Source organism: Sparus aurata, unplaced genomic scaffold, assembly GCF_900880675.1.
Source record: "Sparus aurata unplaced genomic scaffold, fSpaAur1.1, whole genome shotgun sequence".
NCBI classification, from domain to species: domain Eukaryota; kingdom Metazoa; phylum Chordata; class Actinopteri; order Spariformes; family Sparidae; genus Sparus; species Sparus aurata.
In genome coordinates this window covers 1-14,944 of record NW_022045113.1, presented here as the reverse complement: position 1 = coordinate 14,944, position 14,944 = coordinate 1, and the positions used below count along the sequence as shown (strand labels likewise).

Sequence of the window (14,944 nt, the reverse complement as noted above, 5' to 3'; positions counted from 1 at the left end):
CATGTTATATCTGAGAAGGATTTTGTAGCAGCACAGGCAGCAGTCTTTGCAAGAGACACAGGTTTTGCTGATTATGTCGATCTTTTCTTGATCATCTGATTCCTTTTCAATTGCTCTAGTTGCGTCGTCATCCAAGGGCGGTTGTACCGGCCTGTCCCATTGTTGTGCCAAGTTTCTCAGTTCAGTTTGTAGATTGGTAACAGTTGCCCTCCTGCCCTGCTGTCATACACAACTCGGCACTTGCTGAGTCCTTCAAGTACAGATTTAAGCAGAGCACTGGTGTGGATAAGGGGGAAGATTTGGGATGTAGGAGGGATACATCTGCATACACGGTGCCATGGGTTAGGAATCTTTTGTGCATGGCCTCAACAGCTCTATGAAGAATCTGGTGATGAATATTTACCTCACAGGTCTTTCCTGAATCACTGAGGCTTTCATCCTGGGCCATCTCTCCTGGCATTCTTGCTCTTCATCCTTTTCTGAGGCAGTGCAGCCTCCACTTCCAAATCTAGCTCATCCTGCTCCTCTAGCTTTTAATTTGCCCAATGGACAAAACAGTCAGCTGCATCTTTGATGGCCGGGAAATCTCTTGCTGTCTCTTTCAGTGAATCTTGTGTTGTGGTTAACATTTTATGTGCTGAGAGGAAGTCCATTCCTCCAGTTTGTAGGTATGTTGATAGTGGTGAGGTGAACTCAAATATATAGAGAAATCACTGAGCTGTTGGCACAGTTTCATATCGGAGTAAGTCATCTTGGTATCCTCTGGCTTTGTTTCGTGCATTTGATGCTTCATTATGGCAGAGAGTTTGGATACCACTTCTACAAAAAGGCCGCCATGAGGTCTGCCATAGTTTCCTAACACTTTCCTCAGGGCATCATGTTTGGCCCACCATCTCGTCTCTCCAATTGGTGAAATGCATTTGTGCCTCTTGTCCTGGCTCTCAGTCTCCCACACACTCACTCTAGTAAATGATTCCTTGATGAACACAGCAATGTCGTAAAGGCTCCTTCTGTGGAGTTGGCGATGCACAGGCCGATGTCCAACTTCAGCCGCTCAAGTACTTAACTTAACAGAGTCACAATTTCGCATTGTACGACTGCAACCATGATGTACCTCAAAATCACAGAACACTGATCTTTCCCTGTAATATCTTGAGTTGTGTCAAGCTGCACAGAAACAGCCCTGCTTTCTTGATGTCTGCAGAGATGCTCTCTTCAGTTAAATGCTTGATAGCATCGATTACTGCATTCACAGTTGTGTTGGACAGGAGGGTGATCAGAGAGCCTCTGCCTTGTGTGCCTGAAGCATGGATCTGACTGCTTGTTTCAATTACACTGCTGAGGTGCTCTTTTAAGCACACATCATATTTCCCCAACAGTATAATTAGTTCTAAGGAATTGCCATGGTCGAGACTGTCGTTGTCCAAAGTGTATGCAGATTCATTGTGCTCCTTCCTGTAGCTGAAGCCTCTCTTCCCTACGACTTTCACAACCTCCACTACATGTTCCAACTCTTCTTAACCTGCTCACGGTGTCCTGCCAGCTGTCTTCCCTCAAGGAGGTGACCAGTGCTTGCTCTGGTGTGCGACGCCTCTCTCATGCTCCTCTATTCTTTGGTGCACATGCCTCCAGTCTGTCAGGCCTCTAATGAAAGTACTTGGATCATTGGGCTTGTTAAAAACAAGGCAAACAAAACAAATTAAAGCTCTGGACGACAGGGTTTGTGGCATCCTGTTGTAGGTGAAACTTAATAAATTCCTGCCTCTTTGTGGAATGAGGGCGGCTAAAATAGTGCCTGATCTCCCTGTGACTCCTGCACTCCTATTTCAACAGTCTGGCTTGACTGAACACAGAGAAAGAGAGCGAGGCAGGAATGTTAATTTCACTAGTGTTATTTCTCTGGTTACCTATCAATGATAAATCATCATTTTAGCAAAGCAATGTTTTACTAATATTAAATGACAATTAAGCTGTAGTACCTGCAAACTGTAACTTTATGTCAAGCTAAAATCACACTGTACTTCTCATAGCATTATTTGAAAACAAAGGCAATTCTCACACACACACACACACACACACACACACACACACACACACACACACACACACACACACACACCAGCCCTCCGCCCTCCCTACATGAAACGTCCCTCTTCATTCTGCTAACATTTCAGCTATTTCTTACTGGGCTTCTCCTCCAAATCCACCTGAATAGCTAATTCTCCTTCCTTCTCCGGCCCTGCACCTGCTGCCACAGTTGAACTTGTGGTTGCAATAACAAACATATCAGTAGTTTAAGCACATTTTGCGTCCACTTGTTGGTTTTTTAGCCTTTTTTCTCGTAGCTTCTCTGCGCCCCCCTGGCACTGTTGTGGTTTATCCATTTCCACTCCTCTGAGTGGGTGGGGGGGCACCCAAAATGTGCGTCGGCCCAGTACGCCAGATGGCCTGTCCATGCCTTGAGCCAGTCAGTGCGTTTACATGACACTTAAGAAAACCGAATTACTGCGTTAGTCTGACTATGAACGGATCTTTAAGATGCATGTATACACCTTAGTCTGACTAAAATCGGACCGGATCGGATTTCTCATAGTCGAATTACACCACGTTGATTATTCGATTGATAGTCGCATTACTCCTGCATGTATACGTTTCCAGCGGATCAGATCGGATTTTGCGTTCTGCGCAGGCGCGAGATTTTTCCCCTGGGCCGTGAGCCGGAAGTAGACGGACGGCGATGGCGGTGGCGGCGGCAGCTTTCCTCCGAAATCACCGCAAGAAAGAGCGCCAGAGTGCACCTAGTTTGTGTAATTATCATGTACACCATATACGAAGTGTACAAAGATGCAGCTTCGTCTCGCTCTTCGTACGCCATCTTTCTTGAATGCCGAGGCAGCTGGTGACGTAAAGAGGTCAGCCGGAGGTGCGCCGTTAACACTAGTTGAAATGGATACAGCGCCACCTAGCGTACCGGGGTATGACATGCTTACGGCCAGTAATTCGATTTTCTCACTGGCATGTATACTCGGATAATTGCAATTGTCCGATTGAGCAGCATAGTCGAACTATGGCTGTAATCTGACTAAGCTGTGCATGTAAACGCACTGAGTGTGTCACTCGTATGAGTGGTGAGCAGAGTGGGAGGTAAGGGGGTGGGATGGAGTCATGTTATAGAGGATCGTGGTGTCTGAACAAATGAGTCTTGTATCTTTTGTGAAAAGATGACGAATGACTCTGCTGTCCTGACATTGGTCGGGAGTTTGTTCCACCACTGAGGCGCTGATGTAGTGGAGCAAATTGCTCGGGACAAATGTATGACTATGAACTGATGAGACTAAACATGTAAATTCCTTTACATTGATGAACATTAATGAATGTTAAACTCAAATGTGTTGTTCTTTGTTTTTGTGCTGATGTTTGTCTTTTCAATAAAATCCTCACATTTTAACAAGTTTGGTCCACATGCTCATTTGTGACGACACTTCAATATATTACCTGAACATTCAGTATTCTCACAGAGGATTTGAATGAGGAGATTGATATCAATGTGAACTCTGAGCAGAGTTAGCTCCCAGACAAGGTTAGCTTAGCTTAGCATGAACACTGAAGTTAGAGATTAAACAGAGAGCCAGTATCTCTGTTAAAGGAGCCTTCTGACAACTAAACAGCTGACTGACTGATGTCCTGTAACACTTCACCTGTGAGAAAGTCATAAGATACGTTTAGAAAGAAAGAGAAACAAACTGAGACTGAGAGACTCAGAGTGAGATACATGTTGAAACATGTTAATTCACAGCAGTGACAACAATAATAGAAATGACTTGTCACTGCTGCACCGCAGGCTTGTTTTGTACGCAGGCAAATTAAAGATGACCATTCAAAGTTATTTTGTTTTTCTTGGTTAATTTTTCCAAAAAGCAAGCAAAGATCAATTGTTTCACATTTTACAGCAACTCTGCATTTATTCAGCCTTGTGTATAAACTGTTCACACATTCAGTGGCTTTAAAATATTGAGTAGCTCTTTATTCAGAGATGAGTGGCTGTATTATCCACTGTTTGTCTGCTTAATTATTCCAGAGTTTTAGGAAACATCCTTTAAATTTATTCCACGGTATTTTGCAGCAAAGAGCATCTGGTAAAGGATGAAGAAGACACATTCAAATGTTTATTTCTCCAGAACTGAGTTTCGCTTATAAGAAAAAGAAGAGAAGGAACTACGGTATTGTCCTTCATAAAGTTGAATTGCCATCAAATAATGTTTAACACCTCTATCTACATCTATGTATACCAATATACCTAAAGACTACATTATTTGAGAACAATAACTTACATTTATTTTGAGTTTAGCAAAGACCAAAGACCACAGGAAAACCTGAAGAACTTTTACTCCTGCCTAAACCCCTCATCCCCACTGGAGGAGCTATAGACACAGTGAGGGAAGGAAGGAGGCGTGTTATCCAAACAGAAAACACCTTTTTACACTGGGTTTCACCAACAAACACTAATATAATCTAAGATAAGAATTAAGAATAGAAATAGAATAGAATTAAGCAGAGCTCTGTTGCACCATTACAATTCATCTTTGCTTAGTAAAGCAAAGTTTATTTCTGTAAACCATAGAGAGTTTAATTGATGTAGTGCTACTTCCCAAATTTAAATAGATTAAAAAAATAATTAACTTGTGTACTGTTGGAATCTAGTAAGTAAAAAGGAGAGGAAAAGTTCAACTTCCAACCGCTCTATATTTAGTAATAAAATGTCACATTGTTCACTTGTTAGCTGAAAGAATGTGCTTGAAATACTTTAATTAAATTAGCTTTCCTTCATCTTTTCATACCACAGTAAAGTGATATTTCATACACTAATGTATATGATTACAGTAATAATAATGCAGATTTCTCTTCTGGATCTTCTGGACGGCCCTCTGGTTCGCGCCCATGACTGGGTCTGCAGGATGTACTGAATCAGAGCTCTTTACAGGGGAGAGAAAATATGTGGGAATCATCCACCAACCTGCAGTCAGACAGACATCAAGTGTCGCTAACTAGAACTCAGAGATAAGACAAAACAAATTCTCCAGTCAGACCCAGTCTCTGACTCTGATTCTGTTCAGTCCTGTTTTTGTTTTTTGATCACCATATCTCTCTATAAAAGCAAGGAATCTCTGTCTCTCTGTGCGTGTGTGTTTATCAAATATCTCTGCGGATCAGGATCAGACTGACCTGAGACTTTCAACATGGCTGCTGCGTGGTTCAAAGGTGTGCGACTTCGCATTTGTTTGGACTGCAATGACACTGTTAATAAATTATTTCATAAATGCTTTACAAATTCGCGAGCATTGTCCACCACAGCCACCACAGTCATGTGCGCACCAGAGCCAATCACTGCAGAGCCCACCGCGACCCCCCCACCTTAAGAAACAAGTAGATTTATACCTGCAGCGGCGCGAGCTGGACCGGGATTTTGCTGGCGGTTCGGTCCCGTTCTGTTCTGTGCATCTAAACTGACTGTTGTGGGTTACTGAGACTAAACGAGTCCGGACCGAGTCTGTTCGGGTCTGAGGAGATCCGGAGACACGCGGACAACAAAGTGGAATCGGAATCTATGGATGTTTGTGTGTAGCTAGCTACTAGCTGCTTGCCAAACTACACGGCCCACCTTCCGAGGCGACGGACCGGACCCACCGGCACGTCCAAAACCGGACTTAGGGTAAATCATGCGCGCCACGTTTTTTACGTGAACATTGCCGTCACGTTTGCTTTGTGTCTGGTGCAGAAGAAACGGTAAAAACAGGCTTTTGTCACGAAAGTGTCCAAGCAGCATGTTTGGTTGTTGAGGAACAGGAAGTTGTGGGAGGGACCTAGGCGGATGATTGACATGCAACGACGGTCGGTGTATAGACAGCGATATTGAGAGTTGAGAGATTTGTGACATTTAGCGTGTTTGGAGTGTATAGTTAGTGTGTTATGTAGTGTTTGGTGTAGTGTGTTAAGTGAGTAGTGGAGTCGATTTTTTGTTTAATGAGTCAGAATAATGAGGAGAAGCTGAATGTGGAGCAGGCAGTGCAGCTCTTCATTCAGCAGGAAGGAGCTCAGGCAGACCTGAGCATTGCCTGAATTTAAATGTAAATAGTTTCATATAACTTGGTAAATGTTTTAAATGTATGCACATATTTAGCAAACAACAATTTATATTTGCGGTGTAAGTAATAAAACATGGTTTTGTAAACATATTTGTGGTTTTCACAGTAAAAAAATCTAACTTTTTCTACTCGGATTTTATGTTTTTTTTGTGTGTGACTTTAGGTCCATTGTGTTAATACAGTATGTCAAAATAAAAAAATAACTGTACAGTCACACATGTGAGGTTGCGCTGAAAATAATGACACCAAGTAAATAGCTTTTAAGGTGAAATATAATGGCAAAATCAAAAATAGTCAAAAACGGCGAATTATACCCTGGAATATCAGATTTCACCACAAATCTAAATATCCCTGACGTCCCACCTTCAAACACAGCCTCATTTGGCCATCCATGAAAAAGCTCCTTAACCTCCCACTTTTTTATAGGAACACATATTACTTACGGGCAATGCACTAGTTTATATGAAAAACGAAGTGAGGAAGTTCACTGGAGAAGCTGACCTTGGGCTCTGTGGTCGGGTGTTTTTGAAGATAAGGGATTTTTCCAGTTGGTATTTATTTCTTGTTAATAAGTTACGGTATGTGAGGGGTGTTGGTGAGGACTGGGTCACTTGGAGGCGGTCAGGACTATTTTTCTTCTCTGGACAGAAACTCTCCCTCCTCCCTCTGCCAGGACAAATAACAGGAAACAGCTGATCCAGCTCGGTCCTTCACTCCCTCGTCTTCATCAAATCAAGATGAGAACGTTATTGTTGTTGCTTCTCTTCTGTCACGTTTCATCACCAGGTAAGATCACATTTTAAACCTTTAAAGTCTTTAAACTTCACAGTCCACTCGACTCTTTCCTCCGCGTTTAGTTTCACTTTCAGTGGAGCAGCAGAAACTCTACTTTGTGTTGGTCAGTGCAGAATGATGTGGGCCATCTTTTATTCAGAACAAAGAAGGACTTGCAAAAACTAAGAAGTAGCAAAATGGACAAACAGCAACAATTTAACTTTGTAACATTCTGCATCACAAAGACAATGAGAGCAAAACATTGCCTGTACAACATGAAACAACCAGAAGAGCTCATCAGCACATCGCCTCTACAGCACACTCAGAAACTGATAATGTTGGGCTTTGTAAACCCTGTGTGTCAAAATCGATTCTGAAATAGTTCCCCAAATGTGACAAGTAAAAATTTAAACTGTTTTGTTTGTAGTTGTTGCAGCAGGGACTGAACCTCAACCGTTGTTTGACCGCTGCTTTCAACACACTGCAAACACTTCTAATATTACATCGAGTAACGTCAGTATTCTGCTCACTGCTCCAGATTCAGAGCTCCAGCATGTATCCACAGTTTTCTCAAGTTCCAAGCACGGTGTCCTGGATGGAGCTCTTTTTGCACTTCCACAAACCTGCATGTCTGCTGCTGCCTCTCATGAAACTGTTCATGTTGTTCACTGTATCAAAGAATGTGTTAATGTGCTGAGAGACGCCAAATTCAGTCTGTGAGAGTGACAGTGGACATTCACAACTTGAGGAAAAGATTGTTTCAGAATCACATGCACACCTCCCTTGTTTCGTGACACAACGGAGACGCCGTCTAAACTAAATCCAACACACAGTGATGGATCAAGTTGCAGTGGTTCCATCACCTGTAATATCTGCTCTGAAATAATTGTATTCATAAACCCGATTGTCTGTTCTTTTATTTTCCCTGCATGAACATATCTCACACTAACAGCTATGAGTTCACGCTTTGACTCATCTTTATAAGACTAGCAGGAAGGGCCCTCAGATTTTGAGGTACCCGAGGTAGAACAAAACGCCACAATGTTTTTTTAAATCTTCCCATTCATGAAATGGATTGTTGTGAACTTTCATTTTGGGGCAAAAGGATGAAATCAATGAATAAAATGATGCATTTCATAAACTCAGAAAGAGCAGATTGAGATCTCCCCTGAGGGTGCAAGGGGCATGTAATGCTGTCTTACTTTTCAAGGGAAGCTCAGATCCTGCTCAAATTTCATATGTGAGTAGTCAGGTATCTATTGCATATGTATCAACAAAAGTTGTGTTTATAGTTAATTTAATTTGTGTGCTGTAAACCATAAAAACAGTGATACAATAGGCAGAAATCATGAAAATTTGTGAAATAACATTTAACTTTTTTATGTATTTAAAATTAAAGGGGTTTCAAGTAAAATTCCTTCTCAGTTAAGATTGTCTAGCCCTGCCTGAAAGAAATGTATTCATTCTTGAGTGTTTGTTGGGGGTATGGAGCCCACAGTAACCTCTGAAGGGCAATGTCGTTATGAGCAAAATAGATAACCATACTCAATTGCACTAAGAAATGTTTGGTTGTTTTTCCATGTGTCTCCCTCGACAATTTTGATGCTCACAAATGCCAAGCACATCTCTTCTAGAAGGTTGAGATGTGTATATTGCAGTACTTTCAACATTTTAAACCTGAGTATTATGAGTGGCAAGTTATAAGTTTTATCCAGGGAGAAGAGATTCTTTCTTCCGAACAGGGGAACTATGCAAAATACATGCCAGTGTACATAGCTGAAATGAAGAGAAAAGCCAACCAGATTCCTACAAATTCATGAAAGATGGAGGGTTTGTGGTGAAACGTTCAGCCAAGAAAAACTTTAACTGCGTAGCCACAGATCAAGCTCTTGAACAAACCATAAACAGGGAAGGAAAAAGTCAAGGGGGCATTGTTGGCTTCACTCTACGGGGAGCTTTGAAAAGGTGGCTCATGACAAGGCATGTCACCAGTGAGTACTTTGATGCTATGACAGAGCTCTGTGATGGAGCAGCACGTGCACCAAAATCCCACAAAGAGCACGGAGCCCGAATGGACAGGGATGAAAGGGACATTGTACAGATAATGGAGTTTATGCAAGACAGACAGAACCCCTTCTATTTGGAGAAAGTTCCTGCTGAGTTAATCAATATTGCAAGAAGGACAAGTGGCATCACAACAGGTTACAAAGTATCTCTCAAGCTTTCTGGAAGATGGGAAAAAAAGAGAAGTGCAGTTTTCATTGATGAATGCCTAAGGAGTGAAACACCCAAAAGTTTCTGGGACCCCGAGAAAAGACCAAAAATGGCAACCTTTACAGATATGAAAGCAAGCATCGCAAGCAGTAAATCTAAACAGCTTCACATGGATTCAGATGTTCTCTTCAGGAGGCTCCTGGCTGTTTCAAAACAAAGAGATGTGTCATTGGAAAGTCTGATGTCTCATGAATTGGCTGTTGTCCCACCATCTCTCTTCTATGATGATGGGGCGATGAGAAAATCCACAAAAGCAGACCTTGCAAAGAAGCTGGAGTCCGTAGTAGAAGTGATGCAGGAGCTGCCTGAAATTACAGAGAAATCTGCTTACATCATTGATGGCATGGCTATGCTACAAGGTCTCCACGATTCAGCCTTTGAGACTTTCAGTGACCTAGCAGACTGCATTCTGAAGAAGATATTGTCACTTCTAAATAGGAAACAAGAAATGAAATGTGTGGTCATGGTATTTGACAGGTATGACAACCCACAGTCAATCAAAGACATGGAGAGGCAACGGAGAGGTGCAACTTATGGCAGACCTTCACATGTTATAACTGGGAATACTAAGGTTCCAAACTACAGGAATTACTTGAGAAGTAGTGGAAACAAGACTGCGCTGTGCATATTTGTGAGCAACTACATCATCACTGCAGCCTCACAGAGAATGGACTCTGATTACTCCATCATCTTGGCAGGTGGATTTGAGAAAGGTGAGGAGGTGAAAGCGTGTTTGCACAGCAGGTGTCAGCATTTGGACATCACTGGACAGTGATCAGGAGGCGGCTGACACAAGAATGGTGTTGCATGCCATACATCTTTCAGAATCATATTCTCGCATTATCGTTAGGTGTGATGACACGGATGTGGAAGTACTGCTGATTTACTATGCAAGCAAAGGAATGTTTGGCTTGTCCATAGTGTACATGCATGCAGGCCATGGAATGAGAGAGAGATATGTCCCCATCAACACCATATCTCAAAAACTTGGAAAAGACATGTCAAGGTGTCTTCCAGCATGTCACGCACTCACTGGCTGCGACACAACAAGCAGTTTATACAGGATAGGAAAGAATACAGCGTTTACCAAGCTAAAGACACAAGAAAGAAAAAAGAAAATGGACGGATGTGCACTATCTTGGATGAACTGAAGTTCATACTTGCATCAACTACAGATGCGGCCTCTGCAAATCTGCCGCCAACAGAGGATGCATTTCAACAACATGTTCAAAGAGCAATGTACCAGACAGCAATATGGTGCCACAGTCACATCCCTAAACCGCTGTTATGGAGTCCTATTGGCAAGGGATAGATCGTCAGCAATGGAGCCATAAAACCAGTCCTGTTCACAAAACCCCCAGCGCCTACGGAGGTGAGAGACATTACCCATTTGTACTGCAAAGATCCCAACTGTGGAGAGAGTGGAAAGTGCCAGTGCCTCTCAGTTGGTCTTCCCTGTACAGAGCTCTGCACCTGCTGTGCAGAATGTCAAATGTGTCACCAAAAGTGTCTGATGAACCTGACATTTGACATACCAGTATTACCTTATCCATTCAGCACTTACATAAGCTGTATATGTCCACACACACACTTCTCTCAACTGTTTGACTGTTCACCTGTTCTTTGTTGTGCCTATGAAATTAAGTAAAAGCATTGTCAGTGGCACTATAAATATCAAATTAATTATTTTTACTGTTATTATTACACATTTAGACTTTTTCATTATACTTTTCCAGTCTTAAGCTTTTATTTATATTGAAGATACTGATTTAAATGTGTTATTGTTTCAATAAAATCGTTCTATTTAAAGCTTGTGTCTCTAGCGGCTTGTAATTTTAGATTAACTTGACTTCTTGATGTTACACACATTCTGTCTACATGGTCATGTAGTACAATCACCAGTTTTTTTCTTCTCCAAGTATGATGACCATTAGAGTGACCATTCTTAACGTATAGGCTATTATAACACCCATCACTCACTCGGAATGACCTAATTTGGTTGTTTTTAGAGAAGAAGTTTGTCTAAAGATATCTTATTTACGATAAAACTGTATTAGGTTTCTCCATACAACCACTGGGTATTGTTCAACAACATCTTAGGGAATGCAGTAATAGTGTATTTGAAAGGAATTTATGATTTTCTGTTAAATGAGAGAAAAGAGTCCCACTTTCCTATTACCACAAAAATGCAATTTCCGCCTAAATTACAGCTATGTTTTCAGGTTCATTTTTCAGGATTTTTTTTAAGTGAATTAATTTCTGACTGACTGATGATGTAGGACAGACACCTGGGCCCGTATTCACAAAGCCTTTTATCTTAACGTTAGGAGTACCCCTAAATCGGACTAAAAGTTTTTGTCATGACTGTAGATTCTTATTCGTTGTGTTCTTGTGTCTGGTTTTGTCTTGTGGTTTCTTGTATTTGATTTCCGTGTCTTTGTATCTTGTCTTGTGTCTTGTTCTTCCATGCCCTCATGTGTCCTTTAAGTTCTCCTGTGTATTTTCCTACGTTCCCTCTGGCTCCCTCTGTCTATTGCTTTGTTCCCTTCATGTTCTCATGTGCTCCTCCCCTTCGTTACCTCACCTGTTGGTCCACCTCACCTGTTCCTCGTCTTGTCATCAGTGTCTGTGTATTTAGTCTCTGTGTTCCCTTCACTCCTTGTCTGGTCGTTGTATTTGTCAGCTTCTGTCTTTGTCCATGCTCCTGTCTGTTCCTTGTTCCCCCACGGTATGTGTTTTTGGAGTTTTGCATTTTGCATTTTTGATTTGAACTTTACCTTTGATTTGTACTTTGTCTTGCTGTTTTTGTTGCTACTTTGTCTCTTGCACCCATTTTGTCTGCTTCTGTTTTTTGGATCCATCTTTAAAATAAAGCTCGCCTTTTGTTTCCCCTAGCCTTGCCTCTCGTGTGTAACTGCATTTGGGTCCACCTTACCCTTTTCCATAGTCTTCCCTTTAACCCCCTGCGTGACAGTTTTTATGTAGGAGTCGTTTCTTAAAAGTAATTCACAAAGCCGCTGAGACCTAATTTTAGTTATGAAAACAGTGAACTCCTAAACTAGAAGTAACTCTCTGTTGCTATGGATTAGAGGTCGGAAACAAAATCGATATTGCAATATATTGTTGTTCTCTCTTTCGCAATAAATAATCGATACACTGACGGCAAATAACGATATTTTACACACATTATGGCTTACCCTGTTGTCACCGTCAGTACTTAATCTCTCCTGTCCTGTTTGTGGCGGCGCGAATCCCGTAAATTAGGTTAAAGTAGGCGTAAGCAGCGGCTGGTGAAGAAGAGGAGTTAACAGAAGAAGAACAGATGCAAGAATGGCGGGAAAATACGAATAACGAAAAACAAATCAAAGACCCACCCGCAAGTTTCCACTCTAAATGTGGACCCACTTCGGCGTCCGGCGTTATTAGATTGTTTCGGTTGATTGGGGACGTTATTGCGTCTCTCACAAACTCAACCACAACTTCAATCCCTTTGCGGTCCATCCGACATCGTTTGAATAATTCCCGCCATTTAGTGTCTCCAAAACATTCGGCTGTGACCAGGTCTAAGCGAGTTAGGAGTCCTCCGGACAACTTCTAAGGTCTCCCAGACTTAGGTGCTACTTTTAGGCCTAAAATGTTTTGTGAATAACTCTTTTTCTTTTGGGTCCTTGGATCATATTTGCACATTAACTTGAACTGTTTGAAAAAAGTTTCCCTTATTGAGAGCGTCTGCATTTTCCCTGTGTCCACGTAGGCGGATGAGTGATGATGAGTGTGTGTTCAGACTGAATGGAGGCTGTTTGTTCTGCACATTACATTTACAACTTTTGCATTTTGATCCTTCACAGCAAACACACACTTCATATCATGTTTATGTTTCCACTGAACATCATATTTATGATTTGTGTTATTTATCAGCTCTTTTGTTTGTCCTGCAGTGCTACACTCCCTGAAGCATTTCATGACTATATCAACTGGAATCCCAAACCTCCCAGAATTTGTGGCGACACTAGAAGTTGATGAACTTCTGATGGTGTACTGTGACAACAACAAAAGGCTGGATGTGAAACAGGACTGGGCAAAGAAATTCTTCATAGATCATCCTGAGCGGTTGGAGCGGTACAGACAACAGTGTTTCCACTTTTTGCCAAACTTCTTCAAATCTGACACTCACAGTTTGATGAGTCTCTACAACCAAAGTGGAGGTACAGTATGTAACATGTTATAGCCTGTTTAACTTTTTACTGTTCTGCATCTTAGTTGTAAAGTGACCCAGGCCTCAAGATACCAATCAGTTCAAACTCTAACATCATTTTACACATAACCTGAAATAGAGATTCATGTAAAGTAAACCATCATATCAGTTTGTCTTCAAGTGGTCCAGCCACTACTGTCATTCATCATGTCAACATTAATCAGCTGCTAGTTAGACTTGTTGCTGAAGCTGTTAAACACAAACTAATGATAATAATCTGATTCATGATCGCATGAAATGTTTAATCTGTGAATCAGTGTTAATTACAGTCTCTGTCTCATGTCTCAGGTGTCCATGTTTACAAGAGGTGAATGGCGTTGAGTGGGATGATGAGACTGAAGAGGTCAAAGGTTTCTCTCAGTTTGGTTATGATGGAGAAGATCTCCTGGAATTGGATCCAAAGACATCTACATGGATCGCTCTAAAGACCTGAGGCTGTCATCGCCAAACCGATATGGGAAGATGATAAAGAATTAGGAAAAGAATTTAAGATTTTTTTGACTCAGATTTTTCCTGAACAACTGAAGCAGTATGTGAAGTATGGGAGGAGCTCTCTGCTGAGAACAGGTAGGATCACCTGACCTGATGTAGTTTATTAGACACAGTGATCTTCATATAGGCTGCTCAGACTGAACTGTCATTGTATTATTAATCCAACCTGTCTGACATCAGCTTTTTTGTAGTGGTTACATTTGTTTTAGTCCTGACCAATCACAGACATCTTTGGGTGACATCACTCACCATCAAAGCTCAGACTGTGATGTCACAGTTAGTTTAAGGAAAGTGATTTTACAGTTTCAGTGTTTCACAATAGAAATAGTTCCACTGAACATTGACACTGTGATTGACGACCTGACTGTGAATCATAAGAACAGAATATCTCTCTCTTTCCTCTCCAGATCTTCCCTCAGTGTCTCTCCTCCAGAAGACTCCCTCCTCTCCAGTCAGCTGCCTCGCTACAGGTTTCTACCCTCACAGAGCCTCACTCGTCTGGAGGAAAGATGGAGAGGAGCTTCATGAGGAGGTGGACCACGGAGAGATCCTCCCAAACCAAGATGGAACCTTCCAGATGAGTGTTGACCTGAACCTTTCATCAGTCACACCTGAAGACTGGACGAGGTACGACTGTGTGTTTCAGCTCTCTGGTGTGAAGGAAGAAATCATCACCAAACTGGAGAAAGATCGGATCAGAACCAACGAAGGTAAGAGTGAGATCAGAGGGTGCTGAAGGGGAGTGCATGGGAACAACAACAAAAACAGTAATGATAAACTATTATTGTATTCAACAGTGAAGCCCAGTAACATGACCGTCCTCGTCACTGCTGCACTGGTTGTTCTTGCTCTCATTCTCATCGGTGCTGCTGGATTCATCGTTTACAAAAAGAAGAAAGGTGAGAGAGAAAAAGGAAAGATTTCACTCTTTGAGTTGATTTCGTTTATTTAGGTTCCTAAATTAAGGCTAAAATATCAGAGAAAGTAAATACAGTCAGCACTAAAC

General features: G+C 41.7%; 1 pseudogene; it reads left to right on the top strand.

Annotated features, from left to right (window-relative positions):
• Positions 1-6,875: 6,875 nt before the first annotated feature.
• Positions 6,876-14,871, top strand: LOC115577760 (major histocompatibility complex class I-related gene protein-like; annotated as a pseudogene).
• Positions 14,872-14,944: the final 73 nt, after the last annotated feature.